The sequence below is a fragment of the Alexandromys fortis genome, unplaced genomic scaffold (genome assembly GCF_014885135.2).
Source record: "Alexandromys fortis isolate MF-2015 unplaced genomic scaffold, M_Fortis_MF-2015_v1.1 scaffold_47, whole genome shotgun sequence".
NCBI classification, from domain to species: Eukaryota; Metazoa; Chordata; class Mammalia; order Rodentia; family Cricetidae; genus Alexandromys; species Alexandromys fortis.
In genome coordinates, this window is record NW_026067957.1 from 8,399,012 (window position 1) to 8,412,652 (window position 13,641).

Genomic DNA, 13,641 nt, shown 5'->3' on the forward strand with positions numbered 1-13,641 from the left:
TGATGTCATGCTTACTAACTCAATATCCACCATTCCTTTCCTTCCTCTCCTCCCTTCTCCCTCCCCACTGCCTCCTCCTCTTCCTCTCATTCCTCCTCCTACTTACCCTGTTTCTTTCAATACCCCCTTTTTTTCCATTAAAAAAAGAAAAGAAAGAAAAAAATTGGACACAAGGACTAGTTCCGTACCATAAAGAATACGGAGGAACCAGAACAATTGTAGATTCCACAAGGACTGTAGCATACCCTGGTCAAGAAACACTGGGATAAATGAACTTATGGTCTGAAACTTCAGGCTAAAGAATGTTTGCTAACATAGTGAAGAAATGTGTACATACTGTGAAAATCTATAAATCTATTTCTGATTTTTTTCTCTTGTTCAGCATCTCCAAAAGTACCGAGCTCCTATTAGCCACAGGGAAACGTCTGTAAGCTGTAGCAGCTGGTGTCACCTTCCCTGTGTGGATCACAAGGTTCTTGGCAATCACTTCCATACCAGACCAGTGAGTACTGTTTTTCTCCTTTCCAAATGGATAAACAGAAGCGAGCTGGAGATAAAGGCCCGCTTCAGTACCACACACTGCAGTCACCCTGGGGAAACAATGGCTGCCAGTCTTCTCCCCCTTCAACCATAAAGAGCTCTCAAGCTCTTGCTGTCAACCGGAGTTCTGGAAAGGTCACACTGGCCGAGAGGCATAATTGGTCTACCCTCTGCACCACAGACTCTGCTTCCAAACTCAACCAAGCCAAAACATCAAGAAATGTGTCTGTACTATGTGCAGACACGTACCCTCATTATTATGCTCCAAACTATATGCTGTGATAGCTGTTTTGTAGCATCAACTCCTACAGTTAAGCAGGAGCAGAAGGGAGGCTGTGCAGACACTGTATGCAAGTATCATGGTACTTACACAAAGGTCCCGAGTTATTAGCTCTAAGCAGAAGAGAGAGAAGTAAAACAATGGAAAATCTGTGTCTAAAAAAAAAGAAATTAAATATAGCTAGTTATAAAGGGATACTTTTGCACAGCAAAACAAAAGTCAAATTGTTTTTCCTTAAGTAGTAATTTTTACCTCTTTATTGTCATTCACTCATTCGTTGATTCAATAAACAGTTATTGACTGATTGCCTTCAATGTACCAAACATCGCTATACTAGAAACAGAGAAAAATTATTAAGACTAGAAATGTTTATAATAACAAATAGCTTAACAGATATTGATCGTTATTGGTGAGGGTGGTAAAATAGCAAAGCCTGACAAGAACTAACGGTTTCTCTGGGGCCACATCCATTATTACCACACAAATAATCTATCTTGCAGTTCTCTTTTGGGGTTCTTTGGCCTTCCCTTCTGCCTGGTGATGCTTCCACCAATTAGAATGGCCCTAAACTCACCCTTTTTTTAAAAAAAAAAAAAAAGCTGCTGGAGGGGACAGCATTGTGCTTTTAGTTTGCTTGTTTGTTTGGTTTGGTTTTTTGAGACAGGTTTCTCTGTGTAGCTCTTCCTGTCCTGACTCTGTAGACCAGGTTATTCTCAAACTCAGAGATCCAAGTGCATCTGCCTCTCAATACTGGGATTAAAGGCATGCATCGCCTCTGCCCATCTTCTTTGCAGTAGTCTTTAACAGAACTTCTTTACTGCTTACTGACATACTAGAAAGATATAGGAGATAGCAGACACGGTGTCTTAGTATTGTTTTATTGACAACAGAAGCTATCAGTTCTTCCTCTCCACTCTGTTTAGATCAGAGTGAGGCAAACGTCCCGCGAGTCAGCGACTCCATCCCGTAGATGGTGGTTGGGAAGCAGTGCTTTAGAAAGGACTCCAGTGTTAATGTCAGTTCACGCTGCTGATGTACTCAGATGTGAGGAAATCTTCCGGGCCCACAGTGGGGAAAGTGTGGAGGCAGGGTGGAGTGATGCAATATTTCTTAGTGTTCATGAGATTTTGCAATTTGTTTTTCAGTCTGCTTGGACGTCTAAAAAGGAAGAGTCTCGTGTGTCAACAAGCACACCAAGTGAAGCTTCCCAGCGCAGGAGCAGAGACACAGAGCTTAATGTGACTTCACATCCATACTCATTTCCCTTGATGAGGAGTGGCTGCAATGAAGTCTTGAGAAATGCAAGTTTTCCTCGGACGGGTTCACTAGCTTGCTTCATCTGAAGAGTCAAGCATAAGTGATGTCTAATCTCGTAAGAAAACTTTCTATTTTCTCCCCCAGTCAAATTGGGAACAAGTGAAGGGAAGTTCAGATGTCCTTACTTGCCAGTGTTCGTCATTTATGTGGTCAGCACATGTAGGGGCATGGCCAGCTTGAAAACAAGAAGCTGCAGCTTGTTTCCAGGGCTGCAGTGTGAACTGCGCAGATTGGAGAGCTGTGGAGCTGGGCTCACTCACCTTTCATAGTCCCAGCCACAACTCAGATTGGAGAGCTGTGGAGCCGGGGTAACTCACCCCTCATAGTCCCAGCCACAACTCAGATTGGAGAGCTGTGGAGCCGGGGTCACTCACCACTCATAGTCCCAGTCATAACTTAAACTTGTGCTTTTCTGTTGTGAAACAGTCAGTAAAATTACCAACGAGAAAAACAAAAACAAAGCAAAAGCAATCAGACTCCCATTCTGTCTTTTCTCCAGCCACTGTGAACAGCTCCCGTGGTGTTAGCAGTTCTTCTGCCCTCCCACAGATGTCTGCTTCCACCTCTGGTGAGCAGCGCTGGAATGGTGCTTACAGGTCTCCCATATGAGGCACACTAACCGGAGACAAAGCTCTGACATGGCATTAAGAATTGAAGCAACGGGGTCAGCAATGTGGCTCAGTGGGTGGAGGGCTTTGCCTTCAAGCCTGACAATCAGTTTAGTGACGAGACCCTACACAGTGTAAGGAGAGAACTGTCTTCTGCAAATTCTCCTCTGACCTCACACACACTTTGATATGTGTATGACAAATATGCAGAGGTAAAAGAAGGTTTTTACGATTTTATTTTTAACAGTGCGCGCGCGCATGTGTGTGTGTGTGTGTGTGTGTGTGTGTGTGTGTGTGTACGTGTGCTGGAGAATATGCCATACATTACAGGCTTTCTCAGAGCCCAGAGGCATCAGATGTTTTGCAGCTGGGGTTTCAGGTGCTTGGGAGCTGCTTGTATGGTTGCTGGGAATGGAACTTGAGCTCTGTGGGAAAGTATTACATGCTTTTACCCACTGAGCCATCTGTCCAGCTCCCTGGTTTTTTTTTTGTTGTTGTTTTTTAAGGTTTTAGTGCTTAACGAATCTGAACAATAAAACATAATTGTCTGGAAAAGTGAGCTTTAGAGGCTGGCTGTTTCAACAAACTTCATACTTGGTTTGGCGTTGGCTGATGGAAATTTGCCCTTTGGTTGCCAGGTTTGGTGACAAACATCCATAATCTCAGCCATTGGGAGGCGGAGGCACTAGGAGGTGTAGCACGGCAACTCTTATACAGGAAAACATTTAACGGGGCTATCTTACAGTTTCCGAGGTCTAGTGCATGATCATCATGGTGGGACATGGAGGTATGCAGGCAGACACATCTTGATTCTCATGCCACAGGAAGTGAACTGTGCCACCAGGTGTAGCTTGAGCATAGGAGACCTCAAAGCCCACCCCCTCAGTGACAAACTTCCTCCAACAAGGCCACATCTACTCCAGCAAAGCCACACCTCATAATAGTATTGCTCCCTTTGGGGGCCATTTCTTTCAAACCACCACAGAGGGTTAGTTTTTCTCTGACTCTTAAGTTTGCTACTTATGGGGACAAGGTTTTGGACTCCTAGTTGTGGCTCTGCCTGAGTGGTGACTCCAGACAGGCAAGTGCCACTCTGTCAGTGGGGGTGACTCTTTGTGAGCTTGCTTGTGCCTACTGGAGACTGTACCCAGGGCCTATGCATTACAGGAAAGTCCATCCTCTTGATTTTAAAAATAAGACTAAAAGGGATGTGTCTATCTACTTATTCATGTATCATTTTTTTTCTATTTCAAATTTTTTTCTATTTCTTGCATATGTGTGTAAGTGCGGATGCATTCATAAACACCAGAGGACAACTTTTGATATTATCCTCCTTCCGATGTGTGTTGCAGTCATCAAATTCATTGCTGCCCGGGCAGTGCCGGACCAGCTCACTGACTCTATGTAAGTGTATGTGTGGGTGGGTGGGGTGTGCACGCACACAAGTGTGTATCCATACTCCTGTGCAGGCCGGACGTGGATATTACTTCCTTGGTGACCTTTCACCTTATACATGGGGAGGAAGCCTCCCACTTGAGCCCAAAGCTGGCAGATTTAGCTTGCTCTGGGGATTCCCTGACTACTCCCTAAACACTGAAACTACAAGCAATCAGGGGACCCGACTCCAGTACTCAAGCAACTTAAATCGAGACAAGTCATGCAAGGCAGCTTATCCTCGACCCCATCATGTAGCTGAAGAGTTTTAGACTTCTGACTACTAGGATTGCAGGTCAATACCTCAGCACCCAGCTTTATGGGGTGCAAGAAATGGAACCCCGGTCTTTGTGCATGCTAGGCAAGAGCTCTAGTGACAGACTCATCAGTGTGTTTTGAACAGTAAATCTTCCGGCTAAATGTAAAGGGACAGTAATAGGTTATATGGAAGTAAAATGCACTCTTAGGATTTTATTGTCGGTTCCTGAGGCAAGCCTCTGAGATAATCTGCATACCGTGGGGTTGGTTTTCACTGTGTACTCTGTCACTAGTCTTAGATTTACTATGTGTTTTCCTAGACTACCTTGTGTTAATAGGAGCAGTAAACATGTTCATCTACTCTAAGTCACAGACCATTCTCTATGAATTAAGAATCATTCACATCATTTTAAAGCCAACACACAAGACAATTCTATGCAGAGAAAGAACACGATGATCCTAGAATTGTGGTGAGGACACAATGAATCTCATGTCACAGCAACTTCTGTGAAGATTTAAGATTTAATCTGAACCAAAATAAAACTCCACCTCCTCTAAGATCTCCTATAATTTCCAAGGTCATTATTTTTAAATGAATATTACATCCATTTCTTATATTTCATCTATATAATACTAGTCTAGATGTATAATATATTTTTACAAAGTATAAAACTCATTACCAAGCAAAAATTGTGGCAAAGGAAGAAATGTTTGGGGATGAGTGACGTTAGCAAGGTCTGCCTTGCAGGAGGTTGGTCCTTTGTGTATCCTCTGGATCCAGAAGTTGGAGGCAGTGGTCCAGCGAGCCAGAAACTGCCTGGCAGCATCGACATCCTGGCCGGTGCTCCAGATAGGTTGCATTTTTTGGCTTTCATGCAGAAGGAACAGTTCAAGTGTGAAAAGCAGGACTGAGGCCTCTTTCTCCTTTGCAGGAGCCAGGATGCCCCCAGTTCAGCCAGGAGTTAGCTTGAGGGTGGAGTGACCCAGCACTCCAGGAGTGGCACATGTCAGTAGGAAAGGTGCCAGGGCAGCGTGTCAAGCAAAGAACTGGACTCGCAACACAGCCTTTTCTTCATTAATATGCCGCATTTCTGGCTGGCTGGGCTGAGGTAGGATTAAGATGTGATTTTCATGCTGCTGAGAGTTGGGTCAACCTTGGAAGGGACGTGCTGGGTGAGAGTCGGGGTGAAGCTGAGGAGGCCAAACCTTTCAGGGAGTTACCTGGATGCGTATTTTACCCCTTCCCATTCTACTCTGTCTCTGTCGCTCTCTTTCCTTCCTACCTCCCTCCCTTTCTTTTTCTTTTGTAAGACTTGCAAAGACCTCACGTTTCGGCCATTGTTCAATTTTTTTTTTTCATTTTTGTTTTCCCTGCATAACCAAATACTGCATCAGGTTTTCCCAAACCCTGCATCGGATGGAAGCAAACAGCTACAAACTAACTCCCAGCATGATGTGCCCCTTGCACTGCTGGCATTTGACGTCCTTTTATTGTCACAGTGTTTGTGGAAGTTGCTTTGGGTTCAGCTGTCGCACTGTGTCCCAGTAGTACAGGCTCAAATCAGGCGGAATCTTCCACACTGAAGCTCTGTGTCCCCAGCTGCAAAGAATCTGTATCTGGCCTTCTGAGGAATTAAGAATTAGGTTTAGAAATATAACAGAAATGTCTTAACTAGGTCATGTTCAGTTGCCTTGATAGTTAAGCTAGTTCTTATACAAATGAAGTGATTTGAGTAACTTTAAGTTAAGCAATTAGGGAGAGTAACTTAAAATGACTCGTTCACTTTTTTTGAGACAGACAGGGTCTTGCCTCACACAGGGTCTGTGTCCTGGGTGCCAAGGCTGTAACATGTAACCTTGTCCAGTCTGCTCTTTCTTCTTTGGTTTTTATTTTTCTTAGCTCTTCACTCTCCGTATAATCAACCTACTCAGCTGAGCTCAGCCCAACAACCTATTGTACTTTATGTAATCACAAGATGGAGGATAAAATCAATTAGGATCATTAACCTGTTGCCATTAGTCCTTTGACAGATGACAGGGGAAAAATTAAAACTTGTTTTCTTCACTCTCAGAATAGACACAGAACACGTGAGCGACCGACAGACGCGGGCTTTCCTCAGGTAGACAGTTTGCTAGCTCTCACCAACTGAGGATGCACTCACTGCACTTAATTCTGGCACAGTCTACCTGGAACCAGTTCAAATCTTGCAGGCTAAGGTTTTAAGTTCAAGGTAGTAACCTGTATTTCTGACAGCAGGCGACAAATCAAGGTTCTTACAGCCTGGTCTCTACATCCAATAACTCGTTAGTATTGTTCACCCATTTCAGAGAGGCAAAGCGTTTCAGTTCCCGGCTTACTATAAGGTTATAGACAAGTAGCTAGATGGAGAGGCCATGTGAGGTCGGCGGGGAAGGGCAAGAGGGAGCACACAGTTTTCACTTCCTCTTTAGGTGTAACCACCAGGACAGCCTTGTTTCCTGGCTAGAGGGGTTCCAAAACTTGCTTGGTGGTCCCCACAGCTTTTTAAACTATTTATGTGTTTGTGTGTTTTGCCTGCATGTATGTCTGTATACTACATATGAACCTGGAAAGGCACTGAATCTCTTGGAACTGGAGTTGCAGGTGGCTATGAGCTGCCATGTGGGTGCTGAGAGTAAAACCTAGGTCATCTGGAAAAACAGCCAGTGCTCTTGACCTCTGGGTCATTTTTCTAGGGCTTTCTGCCACATCTCACCCCAGTTCCTGAAGGCTGACGGGTGGTGCCTACAGTTCTAAACCTCCAGGCTGGTGATCCATAGATCTTTGCTGTGTCTGGTCCCAACCGGAGGGTCCCTGTAGCCCTGGCCTGCTCTGCCTCATTACCATGAACCCGATATTGCCCCAAAGGAATGGTTTTGCTTGTTTGTTTGTTTGTTCTTGGGAAAGGGGTTTAGGAATGAGTCTCATTTAGTCCGGGCTGACCTGAAACTCCTCCTGGAACTGAGGATGACCTGGAATTTCTGACTCCCCTGGGCAACACAGGCTGTGTCTGCACCTGAACAATCCTACAGTTTTTAAAAGAAGCACTGGGGCTGAGACCAGTATACAGCACATATTTTGAGTGGGAGAAGACACCAACACTCAAAAAACTCCATGGTTTTAGGATTCTCGTAATTAGAAGCAGGGCAAAGAGCAAATGTACTTCACACCAGGATAGTAGACTTGGGAAAGGAATGCAAGCACAGAGTTGTGTAAATCGAAGGCAAACGTACCCCTCTACGTCTTCCGCGTCACTCTTTAGAGGTGATGACTGTCAACACTTTGTAGGTGCAGACTGCAATTGGAGGAGGGACCAGCTATACTTTGTCTTCTTGCGCAAGGCTTGCCCTGTGCTGGGGTTCTGTGGGTCTCAAGAAGGAAAACAAACCTTGGAAGTGACCTGCAGAACCTAGTGCATGCAGAGAGGGTGTAACCGCTGACATGAAACATGACTGAGACCATGCAATCATGACACTCAGGTGTTCGTGTTCCAAACCCTAAACAAGGTCCCACAGCAGTCAGATGAAGACTTCAATGACTGAACCTCAGTGGAAATGGGAATTAAACTTTGCAGTGGTTACAACTTCATAGTTTACCTTCATATCATTCTTAGCACAAAAGGTAATTAGCCCTTTAGGCAAAAAAAAAAAAAAAAAAAAAGTCAGCCTGATTAGTCGTTCACACACACGAAAGAGTGCGTTTTCACACATCTTAATTGCTTCCCTGCTAGTGAAAGTGTAGCTGCAAATCCTTAGAGGCTCGCACCCCCTCCCGTGGTAGTTTCAAGCCATTAGAGGCAACACAGCCTGAATATGTGTGAAAAGCAACTGCTAGCCTTGAATTTATGGGGGAAGCTGAGGTTGGTCCACAGCCCCCATGGAAGACAATAATAAAAAAAAACAGATCACACCACACACACACACACACACACACACACACACACACACACACCTGGAGGCACAAGTAGCACAACTACCAGCTGAAGCTTTCCTTTCCTATCCTTCTGTGTACCCACATCTGCCTGTTAGGGCAGTGGAGCATACCCGTTGAGAAGGAGGGAGGTGTGGACAAGAGCGAAAGGAGACAGCAGCATTTCTGAGGCTAAAATGGAGAGGAGAAACCCGAAAGCCATCACTCACAAGAGTGGGGGCCTTGTAAGATGCCAGACTTGTGCCTGCAGGAGCCAGGTTACTGAGCATTGGTCATGGACCACCTTCAACAGAATGGCTCTTTCTCCAGCATTGAGAGGGATGGAGACTTCTGTAGTCTGAAGGAGCAAAGGTTCAAAGGGGATCCTATTCAGGTTTCCTTGCTACCTGTTTCCAATCTTAGAAACTTGACACATTTAAGATTGGATATGTATAACATGGAAGATTTGCCTCTGTTCTCAGAGATGAGCCTGAGGAGACACAGGTCAGAGAGACGGCCTGTGATGTGACATCTAGGGACCAGGGACAACAGAGGGGAGGATCTGGCAGTGTCATACCCTTCCACAGGGTGGGTCTTTTTTCATAGTATAATTAATGACTTGATTGTTTTTATTTATTATTTAGAGACAAGACAGGCCTTGCTGCCTTGCCTTGACTGACTTCAACTCTTGATCCTCTTGCCTCCCCTTCTCTAGTAGCTGGAATTACAGGCAGTGTCTCTGCACCTCACCCGAATAATCCCACAGTTTTTAAAAGGGGCACTTGGAATGAGAGCAGCTAAGGGGCCCAAAGAAGCCCATGGAAAGGGAGATAGAATGCCTATTCCTGAGATATACATCCACAACTTACAGATTCGGCAGCAACATTGGAGGTCAGCAGGGCCAATTACACCATCAGGGATTGAAGTATAGCAGCCAGGTTTCCCAGTGCCCACTTGGTTCCCAGAAGATCCCTGCTTATTCTCATTAACACCCTCGACCTTTCTGCTCCTTCTCCTTCTCTTTCAGTGCTTTTCCCTTAGTAACACATTCCCCAAATGGTAGCAAGAGAAGGTAGAGAAGAATAATCCAAAGTAAAAACTATCCCGAAGAGAATGAGATCTGAATAAAACACAGTTCTTTACTGACAGTGGACGTTGGGGTCTTTAGTGGAGTTGAATAAAAGCAACAATAGAGAAACCAAGCCACATCCATATGCGTCTTTATATGGAAATGTTTTGTTCACCGTGATATGCACAGACATTGCCTGACTAAATAAGTGTCTTGTCTGTGTGCTTTTCATAGTATGACAGGCCTGGGAGGCATACAGATCTGGGCTTAAATCCTGGCTCATCCACTTAACAGCTGGATGACATGGGCGAGTTCCTCAGCCTGGAATTCCTCTTCTATAAACAAAGAACAAAAATGCTGTGAATATTGTCATGATTAAATGAGATATAAAACCATTAAGCATTTAGTAAATACTGTTTATCATCATCAACACCAGCATGGTCATCATAATTACCATGATTATTAAATAAATAGACTATTCTTACCATTGTGTGTATGAATTTTGACTGTCTGAAGTTTTGATTGATATAGTTACCTATTGTATGGATGTATGTTATATCCAGCTGCTATTACTGTGTTTAGAGGCTAAGGAGATGTTCATGAAGTGATTGTCAGTCTTAGTATTTAATGTGAACCTCCATGGTGTGTGTGTGTTCTGGTGTTATTTGTTGCTATGATAAAACTCTCTGACCAAATGCAACTCAGGGTAAGGCAAGTTTATGTGACCGTACAGGTGGCAGGTAGTTATAGGGGGAAGTCAAAGCGGGAGTTTGGAGCAGGCACCATGCAGGAGGAACTTGGAAGCTGGCATAGGCTCATGCTCAGCTGGCTTTTTCATGCAGTCCAGGACTATTTGCTTAGGGAATGGTGCCACCCACAACTGGCTGGACCCTCCTCCATTAATGGACAGTGAAGACAATCAATTCCCCGCAGATACATCCACAGACCAATCTGACCCGGGCAATCCCTCAATTGAGACTTCTTTCTTGGGTGACTATAGACTGTGTCAAGTTAAATCTAACTAGGAAAATATTTATGCAGCCTATTAGGTTTTGGAAACAAGGTATTATAGTGTAGCCCAAGCGGCCTTCAAACACAGGCAAACCTTTTGCATTTGCCACCTGAGTGATGGGATTACAGACATAGCCACTGACCCTGGCTATATTTTGATTCATACATGCTCACTTGTTTGTTGCTGAGAATGTGCTCTCAGAAAGAGTTAAGCTTCTTTGGATTTGAGGAAAAGTCAAAGCAAAGTTCCTCATGATCCAGGATGGTGCTTTGTGTCTGGAATGAAGAAAGCCAGTTCCCCAGGCTTTGTCTCACTTGGGTAGAAGGGGGTGAGCAGCTCAGAGGCTCACAGAGGCCCCCTCCTTGCTGAAGCGCTGGGAAGCATTGTGTGCTCGAGCCTCGCCCTGCCACCTCCCTGAAGAGCTCGGCTTGGAGCATGCCACCTGGCCAGGGCTCCTGTAGAAGAACTGATCATAACACAGGTTTATTCTGGAACGACCACTTTCTTTTTTAACTTTAATTAATCATTCTGTGGGAGGGAGATTGAGACAGGGTCGCTATGTAGCACAGGCTGCCCTCAAATTTACTGACATTTTGTCTCAGCTTCCAAAGTGCTGGGATTGACTATCCATGGATTGAGCTACCATGCCAGACCGCACACATCGCTGTCATGATAACCAAGTGTTTACTGTGTTTGCAATCCCTGTCAGCAGCAAATCCTCTGGGGCTTCCTCTGGTCCAAGTGATTCACTAGACAAAATACACACACACACACACACACACACACACACACACACACACACACAAACTTCTGGTTTAAGCATCTCTCACCTCTTATTCAAGAGTGACTGGGCAGGTTGAACGTAGTGGCACTTGGGTGGAAGAAGCAGGCAGATCTCTAAGACTGTGAGTTTGAGGTCAGTCTGGTCTAGACAATTAGTTCAGACTAAGCAGAGATACACAGAGAGACTATAACCAAAAATAAAAAGTGACTGGGCAATCCTAGCAATCATGTTTCCATCCTCACAGCATGAAAATGCAAAGCCTATAGGAGTGCCAGCCCGTGAGTAATACAACTCAGGTGTTATCCTTAGTGGTCTTGCTGTGTTTGGCAGCAGAGGTATTAAAGGTGCCTCATTTCTGGGTGGCTCAATAATGCATGCAATCTTTTGATACAGTTAATTCATCTAAATTGGAAGAATCCCGGATGATATTGTACTCGTCGGCCTCAAGAGGTACTGTGGAAAGGTGTCGCGGAGAAGAGCAGAGTCCGTGCAAATCTCGTCACTGTCACAGCTAGTAATGGCTTCCTGTAGCGCGCGGAGATGTAGCGCGCACCATGGCGCTGTCATGTCAGGGGCACGGGGCCTGGGCGCCATTTGCTGTTCCACGTCAAACTTGACAGCTTGTGCGCAACTTGTGCGCATGCGCGCCCACAGCGCATGCGCGCAAGAGCCCCCCCAGGGCGGGGAGTATTTCGATCTGGCCATCCGATCTGGCCAATAATAATTTAAGCACGATCACTCCATTCTGGCCTGAGCCATTGGGTTGATGACACGTCAGGGCTTTGTCTGGCACCGTATATATTCTTCTGCCTCACGGGGACAGGGTCTTTTGCCTCTTTACAACCTCAAGTGTAAGTGCTCCAATAAAGTGTGTTCTGAGAAGAATCCTGTTGTAGTCGTCTCTTCTGCTGGCGGGAGCGGCGTGCTGCAGCTTCCGTCACACAGCAGGCGATTTACTGTTCAACTACAGCCTCCCCACACTAATGCAACCTGTAGCTAACAGCGTCCTAACAGTGGGTCTTCTAAAGCTTTTCAAGATCACTGTTAGATTCATTTGGATTTCTTGAATTTTCATTGAATTTTGATCTTGAAAGCCATCTTCCTCTCCCATTAGAAGGTAGGTTTTTCCCAGGGAAACATAAACATTTAGCTAGAGGCAGGCCCAACTTGGCTATGCAAGAAAGCACAAAAGTATCTGGCCAGATATCAGTAAGTTAGGCCTGTGCTAATTCACACAGATCTCTCCTTTCCGTAAGCTCCTTGCTAAGAAGAGCCATGTGCAGGCCAACATTTAGCAACTTTTCCAGTAGGCACAGTGTGTCCTTGCAGCCATCGGGGACTAATACCCTGTGGCACAAGCTGTTGGCTACCCCCAAATTACCAAGGTTCTTCAGAGCTCATGGAGAAATGCAGATCTAGCAGTCATCTGGGACTCAGAACCATGTAAATTATGTATAAGAGTGAAGTCAGTCATAAATGACCGTCTTTGACACTAAGACAGCTTGGACCTTTGAAGAAATGGGAAAGATGTTTTCCTATGACTCAGCTTTCTTCAGCATCCAGGAAATTGCTAAGGATACTGAAAACAAGTGTGCTTCTTTACTGGGATGGGTGCCAGCCGTAGGATCTGCACTGGCTGGCTGTGGAAAATCCCAAAGGAATAGCTTGGTTGGGAACAGGCGATTAGGTCGTTACCACCGTCATCTTCTGGTGACGCTTTCTGTCCCTTTGATGGTTTCTTTCCCACTCAGGGCTCCAGGGTGATTCGTTACCTTAGTGGGTCAAGGCCTGTTTGATTCAGCAAGGCCTCCAGTGAGGATGATTCTGGACAATCGAAGATAGTCCCACGATGCCCTGGAATTCCTCTCTTGAGTCAGGCGATGGTGGTGCATGCCTTTAATCCCAGCTTTTGGGAAGATATAGATAGGTGGCTCTCCATGAGTTTGAGGCCAGCCTGTTTTGCCAAGTGATTTCCAGGACAGGCTCCAAAGCTACAGAGAAACCCTGTCTTGAACAAACAAGCAAACAAACAAACAAAGGTAGAATTCTGAAAGGCCGGAGTTCAGGGCTTCCCTGAGGAAAATTCAGCAAAAATTCAGATAATAATTTGAACTGGGGCAGGGAGCCATGTTTACTCTCTCCTGGATACACATGGTATGAACTGTCATTATTCCTTGATTTGGTTAACAGGGGAGGGTGTAGGTTATATCCCTTTCCATCAAACTGTCTACAAAGGCTGGCTTGCTCAAGGGCTGAGAAGGACTAGACAGTGGCTAGGAGTGGCGTACTGCTTGACTGCTGGGTGTGAGTAAGTTCACTCTCCAATGCTGCAAATAATGGTAGCAAGAGTAATCATTCAAAAAGAAGATACTGGGGCAGAGACAGTGGATGTGTTTTACTAGTCTGATGTG

General features: G+C 45.2%; 1 long non-coding RNA gene across 1 annotated transcript; it reads left to right on the forward strand.

Moving 5' to 3' along the window:
* Positions 1 to 381: 381 nt before the first annotated feature.
* LOC126507767 (uncharacterized) lies at positions 382 to 12,529 on the forward strand. The gene is made up of 3 exons (XR_007593631.1): positions 382 to 502; positions 1,966 to 2,192; positions 11,624 to 12,529. It is a non-coding gene; the product is annotated as an uncharacterized lncRNA (long non-coding RNA).
* Positions 12,530 to 13,641: the final 1,112 nt, after the last annotated feature.